The sequence below is a fragment of the Ascaphus truei genome, chromosome 1, assembly GCF_040206685.1.
Source record: "Ascaphus truei isolate aAscTru1 chromosome 1, aAscTru1.hap1, whole genome shotgun sequence".
Taxonomy (NCBI): Eukaryota; Metazoa; Chordata; class Amphibia; order Anura; family Ascaphidae; genus Ascaphus; species Ascaphus truei.
Genome location: NC_134483.1, coordinates 444,612,650 through 444,630,043, shown reverse-complemented (window position 1 = coordinate 444,630,043; position 17,394 = coordinate 444,612,650). Strand labels below are relative to the sequence as shown.

Here is a 17,394-nt window from a genome sequence, read left to right as displayed (position 1 = left end):
GTTTTTCTGTATGTTTTTTAATTGTCAGTGTTATTTACTTTTGTGTATAATTAAAATCCATTTGTTTTCTGATTACGACTTTTTATATCTAATTACTTTGGTGACTACGGTTGTTATTGAGTGCTTGAGGGGAATTCTGTCTGTCTTTTGTGTGTTTACATATTAGTTTTATCCCCAGCACCACTAGTCATCCTAGACTATTTGTCGTATATTTCAGATTAATTTAGACTGGTCTTTGATACCGTTTATTTTTTGTAGTGTGAGCGACACCGTTTTGTGTTATATATATATATATATATATATATATATATATATATATATATATATGGAACTGGGCACATACTTAAATAGTGGTGATCCTTACCCCACCTTGTGCACCCTACTGGAAGAATAAACCTTCCTTGAATCCTATGTTCATTAACTGTTGTTTCAGTGCCACGGTTATCTTCATTGGAGTATAGGTGCACGAGGTGGGGTACGGATCACCATTCAGTTCCCGGAGATACAGACCAATAGAACAAAGTCCGCAGCACTGGCTTAGTTACAAATAACTTAGCTTAGAAACAAATAACAATTTATTCCATCAATATCACAAACAGATAAAAATGGGCAACATTTTGGACACTCACGTCCTTTATCAAGCTCCCGATGGCGTCCCGTACTCCTCCTGGACCAATGAACTAGATATGCTCTGCTGCGTGGTGGCCACTTTTAAGGGCCTCTTGTGATTCACAATAGCCCAGTCATGCTGGTAAGTTTCTATGCCCCTAACAAGGCGTGTTTCTTGTCGTTCTTTGCAGACCTAGAGAAGATGATGAGAGGAACATTAATAGTAGGAGGGGACTTAAATGTATCATTAAACAGCGCACTGGACAGGCCAGGGACACAAACAAGCTTTCTCTGGGCGTCACGAAGAAAAACAGCAGCAAACTTTCTTTAACAATATTCCTTAAACAATATTCAGGGGTCTACATCCCGGACAAAAAGATTATTCCTTCTCTGCGAATCCACAGAGATCCTACTGCCGAATAGATTATTAATTTATAAATTGACAGGCCTTTTCCCTAATAAAATTGGCTAAAAGCCCCCCCCCCATAATGTTGTCAAGATTTGCCTAAAGGACTAGTATAGTCCCCCACTTTTATATTCATGGAGGTTCAATAATACTCTCTTAACTAACCCAGACATAGGGGCCTACAGTATGCACTAAGCGCAGATAAGCCACTAATCGAGGCCTTTTTGCCAAAAAAGCCAACTGCTCTTCAGTAAGCACCGATAAGTCGGCTAACCACTAAGCAATGAATGGGTTAAAGAACAACAGCAGCTTTATTCGGGGCAGAGGGGGTGAGTGAAGCGGGTACTTGGCCCTTCACTCACCCCCTCTGCCCCCAATAAACATTACAATATGTACTATCCACAAATACACATCCCACCCACACCCTTTGACCCCACATAATAGCATTTTTTATTTTTTTATACATAGGATTGATACCAGAGGCTGGCGGGCGACCCGTGAGTGTCCATGGGCTTCCAGGATGTCCCCGCTGGTGTACGGGGGCCCCACAGGGGTCCCCGTGGGTGTCCAGGGGTCCTCAGGTGGTTCCCATGGGTGTCCAGGTGTCCTCAGACGTAAGCCGCGGGTGTCCGGGGGTACCCGCTGGCCTGCGGTACCAATCCTGTGCCTAAAAAAATATATAAGCATACATTGAAATAAATACACCCCCGCTCCCCTCCCCAATACATACAGTACAGTAATGGGCAAAATTGCTATTATCCAGTTATGGATAATAGCTCGTTTGCCCATTATAAAATTAAACAGTAGTCAGCCAGCATAAATACATTTAATTAAAATAGGTCATTGTATTGTTGGCTAGTGTTTTAATTAATTAATTGTTTTGTTGGCTAGTGGTTTTATTTGTTTAATAGTTTGCTTGTATAGTTTGTTTATTTAATTGTATTGTTTTGGAATAACAATTGTTATAATGTAGCTATTTTGGTGATAGATAATTATTTGTGATGTGTACTATTAGGCTATTTAGTGCTTTTATTTTTGGGGTGTTTAGGTGCTTCTGTATTTATGTGATTATTGTGTATTTTTGGCATGAATTATTTTTATTAGGTTGACCATTGAGTGACATAGTGGCTTATCGTGCCCATATTATATGGGTATGATTTAGCACTGTGCCAATCAATGGGTACAGGGTGGGTATAGTGGGCCCGGGGTTGGTGCTTAGGCCTCCCGGGTTGGTAGCATGGGACGGGGGTTAACCCCTTAATTACCAGAGTGGTTGCTGACAAGGACGCCCTTCATGATGGCAGGGGTTAGTAGAAAAGTTCATTTATTTTATTTATGCTGGCTGGCTAATGTTTTATTTTATAATGGGCAAATGATCTATTATCCATATCTGGATAATAGTAAGTTTGCCCATTACTGTACTGTATGTATTGGGGGGGGGGGGGAATGTATTTATTTGAATGTATGCATATATATATATATATATATATACTAGCTGATATACCCAGCGTTGCCCGTGATGTAATGTTCTGCCTCCCCCATCCTCCCTCTCAACTCTCTTCCCCCCCTCTTCACAGCTGTTTAGGCTTCCCCCCTTCTCTCCTGACTCCCTCCCCCCCTCTCTCTCCTGACTCCCTCTCTCCCCCCCTCTCTCCTGACTCCCTCTCTCCCCCCTTCTCTCCTGACTCCCTCTCCCCCCTCTCTCCTGACTCCCTCTCTCCCCACTCCCTCTCTCCCCCCTCTCTCCTGACTCCCTCTCTCCCCACTCCCTTTCACCCCCTCTCTCCTGACTCCCTCTCTCCTGACTCCCTCCCCCCCTCTCTCCTGACTAACTCCCGCCCCCCTCTCTACTGACTGAATACCACCCCCGCCTGTCCGCTGTGCACCACCATCTTACCGGGGGCAGCTGCAGGAGGAAGGGGGTCCTTCCGGAGGCTGCCTGCCCACTGCCTGTCCCCCCGCCGGGGAGGGAAGTGAGCGTTGGCGGCTGGGGCAGGAAGGCCGCGCCGCGCTTCCCCTCTGTCCGGTAGCCGGTGGGGGGGAGGGAGAGGGAGAGAGAGAGAGTTGGGTGACGTCATAGAGCCGGGTGATGTCATAGAGCCACCAATCTGATTGGCCAGAGGCTGAGGACCAATCAGATTCACCGCAGCTAGTACCAACCTTTCGATTTGATATATTATGATATATATATTTAGGCACAGGATTCGTACCGCAGGCCAACGAGGACCCCCGCACACCTGTGGGAACCACCCGAGGACCCCTGGACACCCACGGGGACAACCTGAGGACCCCCGGACATCTCCCGAGTGCCCTCAGACACCCGTGGTGACCACCCGAGGGCCCCCCAACACCCGCGGGGATCACCTGTGGACCCCTGTGGGACCCCCAGACACCCTTGGTACTACCTGGAGGAAAGTGACTAAACAAATACTTTGGTGAATCAGGAGTGAATACGTGATATAAATGTACTATGTATACAGTCTGTTATTGGTTATGTGCTGCTCCAGATAGAGAACACAATACACACAGGACAGGAGCACAGCTATTATCGGATATGTGTAGAAAAAATTAACAAAAAATAGTGCAACACTGTGATGTAAAATTGATCAAAAGAGACCAGTAAGCCAGCGTCAGATGCACACACATTGCAAATTCTTTTCAGCTTTGGGAACCAGTATAAAGGTATCCACGTGATGATGTATAAGTAAGGATCAGGCAATGGCTCCGGGATGAATTAGGTATGAAAAGAGATAAAATGCCAACATAGTCTAATACTGTTCAGATATTTAATAGATTAAGAGAGTAAAATCAATGCACTCACTCATTTATTACATTGCATAAACGCATTATGAGCTCAGAGGCTGCAGCAATCAATGTCCAGATAGTCCCTCTGCTCAGCGTCCTCAACGTGAGATGAATAGATGGTTTGATCTTGGGGATGAAGGCTTCAGGCTGGCTCAATTCAAGCCCCTGTGTAAGCCGGACACCGGTGAAACGCATAGGGTGAGTTGTGTTTTCCACTTGGAGCCATCGGAGAGCCTGTCCAGCCTGAAGCCTGCATCCCTGAGATCCTATCCATCCATTCATCTAACGTGGATACCTTAATGCTGAAAACAATTTTCAATGTGTGAGTGCATGTGACGCTGGCTTACTGGTCCCTTTTGATTATTTTTTACATCACTGTGTTGTACTATTTTGTGTTATTTTTTCTTCAAATACCCGATGAGACCTGTCTTCCTGTTCTGGGAAAAAGTACTAAGCCTGACACAATGCTGAAATCGGGCTTATCCAAAGACAAGTGAACAAAATAAATATACTGGGCGCTCCGAAGTATAACAAATTCGCAATGTGAATATAAACATTCAAACAAGTAAAATATGCTATAATTACTCAAAACATAATTCAAGCCACTACCATATACAGGCATACCCCGCATTAACTTACGCAATGATTCCAGAGCATGTATGTAAAGCAAAAATGTACTTAAAGTGAAGCACTACTTTTTCCCACTTATCGATGCATGTACTGTACTGCAAACGTCATATACGTGCATAACCGATATAAATAACGCATTTGTAACAGGCTCTATAGTCTCCCCTCTTGCGCACAGCTTCGGTACAGGTAGGGAGCCGGTATTGATGTTCAGGACGTGCTGACAGGCGCATGCGTGAGCTGCCGTTTGCCTATTGGGCGATATGTCCTTACTCGCGAGTGTACTTAAAGTGAGTGTTCTTAAACCGGGGTATGCCTGTATATTAGTAGCAGATGCTAATTCTATAAGTATAATTTATACTGTAACTTGGTTTGCCGCTCTGACTACCCAGGTTAACCCACGTTTTGGTCCTAATAATGAATTACAGTGAGAAAATGGGGCACGCTGGCTCTTTCAGGTGTAAAGTGAATGGATGCTCATATATACAAAATATATAGTTCCAATTATATTATCACAAATTATAATATTAGGAAGAATAAACTTCCCACATTAGAATAATAAAAACGAGGGAAAAAAATGTGCAGCGATTGTCTTTCTAATCCTAGATTCAGCTCCTCTGATCACCAGAAAGCCTAGCTGTGTCCGGTCTCGCGTCTCCTCATAACAGCATTTATTTGACACATTCTTTAGTACGTTTCATATACAAAACATTAACAGGATCTCTCAGGGAAGTCTCACCGCCGCTCCACATGCCAGGTCCACGCTGTCAGCTTACTAACAGCGTCAATGGTGATTGTGGGGGAATGAACCCCTATAGTCCGGTGCTTCTAAAAATCCATAAGTCAATCTGGGTGTTTGTGAGCAATGTCAGACACATATAGAACAAGAAAGGCCGCTACACAGACATGAGGATCCTGTGTGAGGGGACCGGCAACAACAGCAGCATGCGGCAGAAATGAAAGATAACACCTGGGTGGGGGGCTGCTGCACAGGGAAAGGTATAGAGACAGGGGAAGAGGCAACCATAAGCTACCCCTCCCGTGTACTCACGAGACTGTCACCTGCTGCCCTGAACCGACCCGGTCTGTTCACTGCCTGTGCCTGGCCGGTCCCGTCTCCTCGGTCGTCGCGCTGATTCGTGACGTCATCACCGAGGGCCGACAGCTATGCTGTGGATGAATGGAACCTGCACTGCCAAATCAGCGATCCTGGGTGGCCCTGGAACGAGTACAAGGGGCGGATCCAAGTGCAGTCATCAGGAAGGGAAGTAGAAACCAGCTCCCAGCTCCGTGTAGTGGCCTGCGTGCTCCGCCAGGAATAGCAATAAAGATTTTTGTAGTGTGTAGGCGGTCACTGCAGCAGGAACTCAACCGCAAACGTAAATAGTTAAAATCAGCTTTATTAAACTAGAATGCTGCGCATCACAGAGATCACTCAAACAGCGTCAGCCTCCGGTCTCGCGATGGCTGAGATTCCGTCTCTCTTGATCTCTAACATGTTCGAGTCATTTCACAAGATTGCTTCCTCAGGACCCTGCTTTGACAATACTGTACATTAATTCTGCTGCAGCCCGAGGGGGCCAGGTATAGAGTGGATAGGAGACTTTCTACCTCACCCGTATGCTCTGACATGAAGCATGTTTTTATAACCTGAGCGAAAGATTTTCACGTGATCGACTATTTATGCTGTACCTGAAGCCTGAACTCCCCCCACTAAACCAACCCACCAAGCCTAATTTTTGTTCAGTATCCCCCACCCTTTCTCTTTATTTTGTACCCCTCTCCTACAATGGTTAAATAAATAATCATCATGGAAAAAACCCCAGCAATGTCTGGCCATTCATTCTCACACTATTGTGTGGTATTATACGAGCCTATAAATAAGGTTCTAGGCAGGTGCTGACTGGAAACATTTTGCCCAGGGACAAGATCAACTAACGAGCCCAAGAAACAAGCGGCCCACACATCATACACAGATACATGCGACACGTACCCAACACCCACCATAGACAGACGCACACACACCAGACACGTGCACCATACACACATGCCGGCCATACACTATACAATGAGAGAGCTCCACACACATACAAAAGCACAATAAACACTCACACCAGATATGCCAGTGTCTACAATTTTATCCCTGGTGCCTGTGCTTTGCTAAGGTGCTATTGTGGTATGAAACGTTGCAAGGTTATTGTATTTTTTGTATTTTGAGGGATTTAATAAAATTTCTTTTTTATTAATACTCTGGAGTGCTGTGGACCACCCCAATTGTTAGTGTGTGTGTGTGTGTGTGTGTGTGTGTGTGTGTGTGTGTGTGTGTGTGTGTGTGTGTGTGTGTGTGTATAAATAAATATATATATATAAATAAAAAATAAATATATATATATGTGTGTATGTAGTCAGTGTAGTAACACACTCCTAAAAAGTAGAAACCAAGGTGACATGGAAGGAACGAGTGGTACAGGACAAAAAATACACTAGAAGTCCAGACACTTCTTGATAGAGGTCCCAATGGGAACTGAAACGTCGATCGCCTATTAAATTCACATTTAGAAAAATCTCAAGCGTGCACAAACTGCGCAAAAGGGTGCCACTTAGTGGCAGAAACAGTGCAGCTACCACTAACTTACAGAACCGTGACATACAATATACATTTTTTTGCAAACGGCTCCCAGCAAAAAGACGACATACAAGAAAGTATACAAGAGGAACCGACAGTGCAGCAGAAAGAGAGAGCCATCCACCAAAACATTGTCTTATAGAGGATGGCATCAAGCGCCTCGCTACCAACTGAGACCCTGCATAGGCCTATCTGTCATATTGACTTACAGTATAGCTGTTAAACCCCCTCCCCCCCATTTATTTAAAGTATACAATTATTAACTTTGACTTCGTGAACTGAATTCTATGCCACTAAAAAATTATATTCACAAAACAAAATTAAATGCATTACGAGGAGAACAAACTATTACTAATATAATTTCAAGCTAATAGCACTTCTACCTGTGCTAATGACCTACTGTTTAAACCTTCCATGTATCCTTACTTCTGGAGAGGAGGTGTTGCAGGCAGTTAAGCAATACTGTAGCTTCCCTCCATATTGGCAACACTGCCCCAGTTTGGTTTCCAATGGTTTGTTTCTTGACTTATAACAGTAACACCACTGGATGCTTATATACAGATACATTAATACATTGATTCTGTGGAAGCACTCAGACTCCACCCCTACTACCACATTTTTAGGATTTGTAATACTGGCTCGGACTACCTTATACCTCCACTCTGGATAATCCTATTTAGGATTACATTGAAAATGTTGGGTTTTAACCATGTAGCACTCAGTTCTGGTGTCTCTCTATACATACAGTATGGGGGGTTTTCTTTTATAAGTAGCCAGATCCACATCTCAGTGTCTTACACTGTATTGATTCTCTGTGATTCTTGTCAGACACGTTATTTTCCTTGATGTACAGTAGCGGCAGCTTTTATTTGAACACTTCCCGCACGGCAGGATGCGTGCGGGAAGCGTGGAGACGCGGCGCGTTGCGGCGCACTGTGACGTCACAGTCACGTGCGCGCCCGGCTTCCCCGGGCTTCCCCGACACCCCTGGAGTTTAAAGTGAGGTAAGCGGGGGTGCGGGGAAGCAGAGGGGCAGAGCAGGAGCCGGGTTCGGGGTCGGGAAGGGGGGGTAAAATGCGCGCGAAGTGGAGGGGGGGTGCGTGTAGGAAACGCGGCGGCACGCGGTCTTGACTGGCGGCAGCCGGAGTAGATCCCGGCATGCCGCCGGCATTACTTCAAATAAAAGCTGCCGCTACTGTATTAAACGTTACATTTTATCCAACAAAAGACAGAAAAGCCCAATGCTACCAATGCAATTTGACAAAATATTTAGTAATTAGTATATGGCTAAATACTTCAATAATAATATTCTCATGAATAAAGGTTATTTAGTTAAACCCTTTGGCCAAAACATTATAAGCCTGCAAGCCAACGTCAAGGCATAACCAAATATGCAGGTCCTAACACTAAACTGCTGAAGCAGGGGGGACATGTAATGCCCAAGGAGAGGCAGAGCCTGTGCCAGAGCGGAGCTGCTGCTCCTGCCTCTCCTTGTGAATTATGGTGAAGGTGTCCTACCAGTTATCTGGTGAAATATAAATAATTTTTTGGAACCATCGAAGGGGGAACCTACAGTTTTAACCAGATCACTGCAGCCCCCATCTTGGAATTCATTTGTAGTTTTTTCTTTTTTTTTTAAAGTGATTATTGACATTGATACAAATCCTTAAATGTATTATTTTGCAACTTGTGCTACATGTTCAGACAATTTGCTGGAACCGTTACAGAGAAATAAAATATTTGAAATTAAAATAAATTGGTAACCGCGTAAGCAAACAACGCTGTACAACAACAACAACCTGTAGATTTGATCTGTAGAGAACGTACTACGATTTTTCCAAATTCTGAAAATATTGATCATATAATTTTGTTTCTTGCTAAAAGCTAATGATTGGGTTTATAACCTGCTTTGTGATGTTTTGGATGAAAACAGAACATTGACCATGCACACATAATCAAAGCAAAGTTTACTCGGTCACCCCACAATGCAATATAAAATATAATGTTTTTCTAGTTGTCGTGGTTACCAATTTATTTTCATTTTAAATATTTAATTTCTCTGAAATGGTTCATGCAAATTGTCTGAAAATGTAGTGTAGGTTGCAAAATAATACGTTTAAAGAATCAGGTCGATGAGATGTACTGTTTAATTTTTTATTTAGCACTTAAAAACAAAAAAATTATTCCAAGATAAGGGCTGCACCGATTTGGTTGAAACTTTTGGCAGATCTAAGTTGGGATGGCAGAAAGCTATCCTCAAAATGACATCAGAATCGATCAAGGCGTTTCAGTGCCTCAGCCTCTCCGCTGAGTCGTCCGTCGCCTCCAACCGTGAATCACAATACCACTGATGAAGTCCACTAGGACGAAACGCATAGGGTTTTGAGAGCCTACCTATGTATTAATGTATACCGAAACAGTTAACATTCTACAATACATCTTTGAAAAGAAGCCTGAATGCCCGAGTCATTATTTGCCGATCTCGCTCTTCATACACTATGCCTACACTCTGATCAAGAATTTCCCGCAGTTAGGTGACATTATGTTACGCTTGTGCTCCTACACACAAGCGAGGGAAAGGGATGGGACCCGATAGCGAGGTGGGGAATCCAAAGGAGAGACGAATGGGAGTGAGTTGCCGTGCAGCTGGGGATCGGCGCACGTAGTCACGTGAGCGCGCCGTGTGCAGGAGAATGCGCGACGTGTCCGGAGGTGCGGAGCCAAGCTCAGGGACACAACTAGCCCAGCTGCATGCGTGCGCATGCTCTGGCAACAGAGCAGGAATGCACGCGTTCTCAGGCACCAACGCGGGGGAAAACCAACACTTCAGCACAGGAGTCTAGAACAGGCCTCTGCGTGGATAGTAGCAGCAGACATTAGGAACTCAGGAATACAGGCCTTAGCGTGGACAGTAGCAGTACTGACCTCTGCATGGAGAGTAGCAGCAGGTCTCAGGAAACATGGTACACAGGCCTCTGTGTGAAGAGTAGCAGCAGGCCTCAGGATACACAGGAACATGGAACTAGGAACATGGAACAGGAACATGGAAGGAGCCGAGGAGGAAAGAGTCCAGAGCACAAGGTCACATCCACAAGGGAAAAGCTTCTTGGAGGACGTCCAGCCTCCTTAAAGGCATAATGCCAGTAACAGAAGAGTGCAACAAATACTACGTTCATAGTAACGGTTCTTTAGTTGAATACTTTGGCCAAGGTATTGTGAGCCTGCTACCACGTCAAGGTAAACCCTAATCAGCAGGTCCTACACTACCCGACGGTAAACTAACCTCAGTAGTAAATGAGTGACTGTCCCAGTCTTCCGGAATCCAAAGGAGATGAGTAAAAGTCCCAAGGAGGTCCAGGCAGGAGCAGCATGCGATGGTAGTACTAGCAGGAACCAGGGCAGGCAGAAAATGACTAATAGCAATGAGAAAGTCAGAGAGAGTCTTACTTCCTGTCAGGAGGAAGAGGGCAGGAATTGCCAGAAAGCAAGATGGCGTAGGAAGCTTCAGAATACATAAAGACACAGGATCTTGACTCGCAGCTAGAGGGCGGCGATCAGAAATTAAACAGGTAAGGAAGGAACACGCCACAGGGAGCGTGTTCCGCGCATCGTAACACGTTATAGACAGCTGGGAGTCAGAGCGGTGCAGGAACGTGATCCACGGTTGGAGGCGACAGACGACTTAGTGGAGAGACTGAGGCGTGGAAACACTGAGACTGAGTGGCACAGGAGACTGGACAGGATCTGTCTCACCAGCGTGAATGCCCTACCATAACCTTGGAGCCAAAGTGGAACTTGGATGGGCTGTACAGCCAGAGGTGAAGGACAAAGTTTCTCCAGCAGAGAGGCACAGACATCAGCATCAGCTGTGAGTAGCATGACTGACGGTCAGAGGTGACTGATTTGTGGGGTCAAGGAGGCGGAGACGCAGAGACGCCAAACAAGCACACTCAGATGGGATATTTCCTGCATGCTTGAATCACTTGCAACATTGTAAATGAATAATAGCTTTCCAAGTGCTACATGTATTGATGGTATAGAGAAAACTTTTTATGCCGAGCCACCCTTTTTATCCATGAAATTTCTCGGGCCCCCCCCTGCCTGATGTAATGAAAATCACATGGAAAAAAAACCTTTATTAAACGGTATACAATGTAAATGCAAATATGTCTAAGGCCGCACATATAGTGCGACGGCGACGTTAGCAAAAGTTGTATTTCGCTTTGCGGCGCGGGTGACCAGGCCATTGATTGGTTCAGGGGCTGTCACATGAGGCAACAGCCCCTGAAAAATCAAATATTGCCAGCTTCAAAAAATCGCGTCGCCACGTCACGCTTACTATAAGCGGACGCGGCAGCGACAATGCATTTGTTTTATATATATATATATATATATATATATATATATATATATATATATATATATATATATATATAAAGAGAGACTGCAGTGTGTATTGTGTCTGTGTGTTGGTTGTGATTGAGTGTTGGTTGTGATTGTGTGTGTGGGTGTTGTGACAGCCAAGTCGGGAGAGGCATCACCCGATCAAGACTGTCTGCACGGACCCATTGACACGTATTGTTGTCAATGAACACTCTTATATGTGGATCTCATACCTGCTGTTTGACTGTCTTGCTGTTTGACTGTCCCTGTGACTGTGATTCTGTTTCTTATATTAGAAGCTAAGACAGGCTTGATGACTTTTTGACATTTTTAATGAGTTTTAATATACAGTACTGAGCATCCTATGATTTCTATAGCAGGTTTAGTCACCTCTCCAGCAGTGCAAGATCTTTGTAACACTTTTCTGTTTGTGATTATTTGTTGCCAATATTCCCAGCAGTTTGAGCTGGAAACTGTAACAATAGATGTTACCTTAGTAATTTAAGAATACATTGTAGCGGCTGAGTAACACTAACTGAAGGATTGATTTGAAATTGAAAGGCAGCCATTTAGTGAACCCTTGGAAACAAGATTTTGCTGATGAATCACGGGAGAACCAATCGATCGGTAGCTTAGGTGATTAGTTTTCAATAAAGGTAATCAAAGGCTACATATATATATATATATACAATGTTCGACAAATCACCCAAAAATCTACTCGCTCACCCAAAAAATCTACTCGCCCATAGCCACGCCCCTAGCCACGCCCCTAGCGAATATAAGTGACTATCAGCAAATACACACGAGTGCAGCCGTTCCCTACCTGTCTTCTGAGTTAGGGCGGATTCCGAGTATCCTGGTAGAAGCTTTCTAATCAGATCTGGAACAAAGAAAGTTAGAAATTATTTTAAAACCTCAATACATTCTTATGTGTAGACCACTGACTACGTGTTTGACTGGGTGACTGACTGACTGAGTGACTGAGTGACTGAGTGACAGGGTGAGTGACTGAATGGGTGACTGACTGAGTGACTGAATGGGTGACTGACTGAGTGACAGGGTGAGTGACTGACTGGGTAACTGACTGACTGGGTGAGTGACTGACTGAATGGGTGAGTGACTGAATGGGTGAGTGGGTGAGTGACTGACTGAGTGACTGACTGACTGGGTGAGTGACTGACTGGGTTACTGACTGACTGAGTGACTGGGTGTGTGTGACTGGCTGACTGGGTGAGTGACTGGGTGTGTGTGACTGGGTAACTGGCTGAGTGACTGAATGTGTGACTGACTGAGTGACAGGGTGAGTGACTGACTGGGTGAGTGACTGGGTAACTGACTGACTGGGTGAGTGACTGACTGAATGGGTGAGTGACTGAATGGGTGAGTGGGTGAGTGACTGACTGAGTGACAGGGTGAGTGACTGACTGGGTTACTGACTGACTGGGTGAGTGACTGACTGAGTGACAGGGTTACTGACTGACTGGGTGAGCGGCTGACTGAGTGACAGGGTGAGTGACTGACTGGGTTACTGACTGACTGACTGGGTAACTGACTGACTGGGTGAGTGACTGACTGGGTGAGTGACTGACTGAGTGACTGACTGAGTGACTGACTGAGTGACTGACTGAGTGACTGACTGAGTGACTGACTGAGTGACTGACTGAGTGACTGACTGGGTGACTGACTAAGTGACTGACTGAGTGACTGACTGAGTGACTGGGTTACTAACTGGGTTACTGACTGGGTTACTGACTGGGTTACTGACTGACTAGGTTACTGACTGACTAGGTTACTGACTGACTGGGTTACTGACTGACTGGGTTACTGAATGACTGACTGGGTGTAGAATGGGACAAATACATTAGGAATAACTGTAGACAGCATAAGAAATTGTTACAATCAACCAAAACAATGTTTTATTTAGCAGTGTATGCGGCCGGGAGCACCACCCCTTTGGCACCTCCCATCCGGCGGCCCCCCCCCCCAAGACCCTCTTTATAGTTTTAATTATAACCTGCGTTTTTATTTTTTGGATGGGCTAAAATCCTAACTGAGAAAGGCTGGGCAGGCCGGCATTCCCCCCCCCCCCCCCCCCCCCACCACATCCCCCACCATACCTCACTCGGGCGTAGTGGAAGCTTTGTGGAGGTGGCAGGGTGGGTGGGAGGCACGTCCCCAGCAGGCTCCCCATGGGACAGTCAGCCCCGCCATGGCCGCCACTGCCCTGCTCCCCTCGCCGGCATGTCCCGCACGGCATGAAGCTAGTGGTCGGTTGTGCAGACCGGCATATCCCCCCCCCCCCCCCCCCACACCTCATGCGGCGGCTGCGCCATCATGAATATAGCTGGGCTTAGTGTAATCTTTGGGGAGGCGGCAGGGTGAGGGGGAGGCGGCAGGGTGGGGGGAGGCACTCTGTCCATGCACACACACACACACACACATGCATCCACACACACCCATGCATACACACACACCCATACACACACACACACACACACACACACACACACACATGCATCCACACACACCCATGCATACACACACACCCATACACACACACACACACACACACACACACACACACACACACACACACACACACACACACACACACACACACACACACACACACACACACACACACACACACACACACACACACCCATGCCCACGCCCATGCACACACCCATGCACACAGACACACAGACTCACACCATTGCCCACACCCATATACACACACACACACACACATGCATGCACAAACAACACCCATGCACACACACACACACACACACACACACACACACACACACACACACACACACACACACACACACACACCCACACCCACACACCCATGCACCCATGCGCACACACACACACACACACACCCATGCACACACACCCATACACCCATGCATACACACACACACACACACACACACACACCACCCATGCCCACACCCACACACACACACCCATGCACACACACACATACACCCATGCATACACACACACACACACACACACACACACACACACCACCCATGCACACACACACACACACACGCACACACGCACACACGCACACACGCACACACGCACACACGCACACATGCACACACCCACACACACATGCCCACACCCATACACACACACACACACACACACACACACATACACACACACACACACACACACACATACACACACACACACACTAATGCATACACACACAAGACCACGTGACAGGCCGAGAAGGGGGGACACCCCCACGACAATCTGCTGGCCCGCGCCGGACCACGTGACATGCCGAGAAGGGGGGGACACCCCCACTGCAATCTGCTGCTAAGCCTATAGGGAACCATGTTAAAAATGGTTATTGAGGCAAAAAGTGACACTGTGTGCTCATTTGCATGTCATTTCCCAGAATCCCTTGCTGCAGTGGAAGTGCTGTATGCTGGGTGATAATGGGGAAAGGCGGGGTTGCAGACCTGCCTAAGACATGCAGATGAGCATATAGCTATATTTACATATTTGCTTTCCTGTGGAGGGTTTTTGTCACTTTTTTTACTCACCATAACTTAACTCAGTATTATGGTTTAGCCTATCCCATAGCCTCTCTTGCATTCCCAGTAAAATCAACCCCACACTGATGAGACCCATCAAGGTCGAAACAGCTGTCTGTGTGTGGTTTTCTGGGTATGCACCTTAACCCTGGCTGTGCTCAAAGCTGTGACCATGCAGCAAGCTTTATCCTATAGGGAACCATGTTAAAAATGTTTATTGAGGCAAAAAGTGACACTGTGTGCTCATTTGCATGTAATTTCCCAGAATCCCTTGCTGCATTGGAAGTGCTGTATGCTGGGTGATAATGGGGAAAGGCTTTTTTTTTTTTTTTTTTCGGGGCCGCAGGCGCTTCCATTGTTCAGCGCCATTAGCGCTGAACGGAGGTACGGCTGGCGAGCGGCCAAGTTCGGCTGCTGAAAAAACAGCCCCGAACAATTGCGGGTAAGCTTTAGAATAAGCTTAGCCACAACAATATATATACTGTGTGCTGGGTGATAATGGTGAAAGGCGGGGTTGCAGACCTGCCCAAGACATGCAAATGAGCATACAGTTATATTTCCATTTGCTATATATATATATATATATATAAAAAGAGAGATTTATTTTTTCATTTTTTTTTTAGCCGCTTCAACTGCCTCTTTAAATCTATTATTTTTAAATCCCCCAGACTGCTGCTTTAATTGGTTTACCTCATACCTAAAGATGTGGCAGTGAATGATTTTTAGATTCTATGAGGTTAATGCATTCACATCTGGCAATTCGAAACGTTTTTTTTTTTTTTCATTTGTTGCAAATTATTTTTAAAAGCTTTATCTGCTCCCTAAGCATTGGGAATATTATAGAAACAATGCTTTTATCGCTGTAGCAACTAGCGCAATGTTCCTATATTATAAGTCATTATGAAAACCTTTCAGTAAAAGTGAACATTGTAGCTAAGAAGGGGATGAAAGGCTGCAGGGCCTGTATCTTCCTCTCACCCAGCACTCAGAGTTATGTGGCAGCTGCAGAGCTGCATACAGTAAGTACTGTATGCTGGGGTTTCATGGGATTTCACTTCTCAGCATAGGTTGTGTTTAAATGCAGGGATACACCTTCACACCGGTGGTTTAAACATGCCAACTGTTTCTACATGTGTCCCTATGTCCGTCACCAAGACAGAGAAACTGACTTCAATATGTACCTCCAACAAACGCTCCTCTTTTTTAAGGTTACCAGCACCCTGTAGCGCAGGGGTGCTCCCCGTCAGTCCTGAAGCCCCCCTCCCCACAAACAGGTCAGGTTTTCAGGATATCCCAGCTTCAGCACAGGTGGCTCAGGTATATCCTGAAAACCTGACCTGTTGGGGGGCATGAGGACTGGAGTTTACTGGACTGGAGTTTAGCGCCACTTAGGCTGAGTCCACTGTACCACTGACCACGCTTGGCACATAGCGCGGTCAGCACAATGCATTTTTATCTGTCCGTCCACCCTCATGCGGCGCACGCCCACCTGTGCCCATACGCTCACGGGCGCTACGTGCTTGCCGAGACAGATAATATTGTGTTTCAGGCACGCTGAAGGGTCACATAACCTCCTCAGCCAATCAGCGCCAGTCACTGCTAGGCTACGCCCCCGGCCATGCACCGCCCTTACCCCCCCCCCCCCCCCACACTCGCACTTACAAAAATAATTGCCGCACAGCCGAACGCGCATGCTTGGAGAGTTGGTAACGTCACAACTCTCAAGCATGAGCGCGGTCAGCGGCACAGGGGATGCAGCTTTATCTAGCACAATGTCTCCGCTGGCATCTGCGTCAAATGTCATTCAGATTTTTGATTGTTACGTTTGATGCCAGTTTCTTAAACAGACAATACTAATTCTTTATCAGAACTGGAGGTTTAAACAGCCCCAAAAAGGAGAAGCAAACTGATGAAAAAGGATGAATAAAATGTATACATTATAATGCTGTATGTAAGTGCTCCTCTTAAGGACAACTGCAACCACAAATGGGGATAAATCAAAAAGCTGCGAATGATGAGAGGTGGGAAACAGCTAGTCCTGCCTGCTTTCCGATTATACTTTTTCATTTATGTTTCTGGACTTTATTTATTTATTTATTTTATTACGGATGTAACACCCCTATCCCACCCGGCTGCCAGAGATATGGTGTACATGAATAACAGTGTCTTTGGTTCACTATGACAGGGTTTAGACCTGCTCAGTGGTTTTACCTTGTATCTCAGGGTCTTCTACTCGTAGGGTCAGGCCCAGGCTGTAGTGGAAAATTAGGAAAAGGGCACCAGGAACGTTTAAATGCTGTGGTTCTTTATTGGTAGGTCAGCATACAGCGTATATCAGCAACAGGACAGGTTTTCAGTCAATATAGCAT

The 17,394-nt window shown here is 45.8% G+C and overlaps 1 protein-coding gene and 1 long non-coding RNA gene across 3 annotated transcripts in view; one reads left to right on the top strand and one right to left on the bottom strand.

Moving 5' to 3' along the window:
* Positions 1 to 17,394, top strand: part of MYOZ2 (myozenin 2) — a 68,269-nt gene that overhangs the window by 14,222 nt on the left and 36,653 nt on the right. The gene's annotated exons all lie outside the window — the stretch shown is intronic.
* Positions 12,258 to 17,394, bottom strand: part of LOC142503686 (uncharacterized) — a 94,735-nt gene continuing 89,598 nt past the window's right edge. The window contains exon 4 of the long non-coding RNA XR_012804073.1: positions 12,258 to 12,336. This is a non-coding gene — a long non-coding RNA (uncharacterized LOC142503686). The remainder of the gene's footprint in view (positions 12,337 to 17,394) is intronic.